Source organism: Pyxicephalus adspersus, chromosome 2 (genome assembly GCF_032062135.1).
Source record: "Pyxicephalus adspersus chromosome 2, UCB_Pads_2.0, whole genome shotgun sequence".
NCBI lineage: Eukaryota > Metazoa > Chordata > Amphibia > Anura > Pyxicephalidae > Pyxicephalus > Pyxicephalus adspersus.
Window position 1 is genome coordinate 150,071,770 of NC_092859.1, and position 1,176 is coordinate 150,072,945.

Genomic DNA, 1,176 nt, shown 5'->3' on the forward strand with positions numbered 1-1,176 from the left:
TTACAGTAAATATGTGCTCCAAGAACATGGAGACGGTCAGCAACCAGATTCTGTTGCCATTTTAAGGTAGGGGAGAACATGCTTATAAGTTAGTCAGTTCATACACAAGGGATTACATCTTTTATTACAAAGCATCACTTGACTGAGGAGGGGAAAAAAAAAATGCTACACACCAGTGTTCTACCCAGACCCTTTTAGCTTGGTGCACTACTCAGCACTTTTTTAGTTTTTCAATACCCACCCAGCTGTGTTTGGGTGGTTACTGAAGAGTTGGCTCATAATACAGTGCCACTACCTTTTACAGCTCTTTCCCAGTCTGCTTTAAATAAATTCTGGTTTGAACACTTCCACACATTTGCCTGCCACTGGACATTCTTCCCTCGGAATGAGCCCATCATCTCATGGGCCCTTTTCTCAGCACTGGCAGACCTACTGCCAACTTAAACGTTATAAAATGCATTTTAACTCTGAGTTAAAATAAATGTATCCTTCATATTGACTGGACATGGGTGGAAGCTGTATGACAAGCTGAAAGGCTGAACTAGCCTATAAGATTAATATTAAGTATAAATTTGGAACTCTCTACCCATACACTACATGAACGTTTCATGTGCTTGTTTGCTCTGCTGTCTCCGTTCAGTTTAGTAAATGATTGCAAACTCTTTCACAATATAACCTTTATACAGAAGCCAGACTTCAGGTAAAAGGAACAGTAAAATCTGAAGTCCCCAAGTTGAAAAAAAGTAGATGAAAGCAGCCGTTCAGGAGTTAATAACTTACATTAAAAATGAAAGTTACTGGGAGGTCAGCTTACTGAAGTGTAGCACAGATTGTGTTTTCTGTTTCAGGAGGTAGCAAGTCAAACAGTAAATTTTCACATGCGTAAAGTGGAACTAACCCACCCCCTAAAAAAAAATAAAAAAAAACTTTAATTGCACAGGTCTGTCTATCTGTCGGGAGGTTTTTTTTGTTTGTCCTGGGTCGTCCCGGTATCAGTCTTCGGCCCAGTGCAGTGGAAAGCGTTGGGTGCGGACTTCTTCCTACCTTCCAGGTTCTTCCTGAATTACCGGATCTTGCACTGCACAGGCACAAGATTGGGTGATGTAGGGGGAAAAGTAGATTTGGGTGGGGATTGACGATCTCACTGCGCATGTGTGAGATCTAGCAATTTTTTTT

The 1,176-nt window shown here is 41.1% G+C and overlaps 1 protein-coding gene across 1 annotated transcript in view; it reads right to left on the reverse strand.

The window, feature by feature from the left end:
- The window catches only part of PDIA3 (protein disulfide isomerase family A member 3), a 12,181-nt gene that overhangs the window by 4,623 nt on the left and 6,382 nt on the right, over positions 1-1,176 (reverse strand). The gene's annotated exons all lie outside the window — the stretch shown is intronic.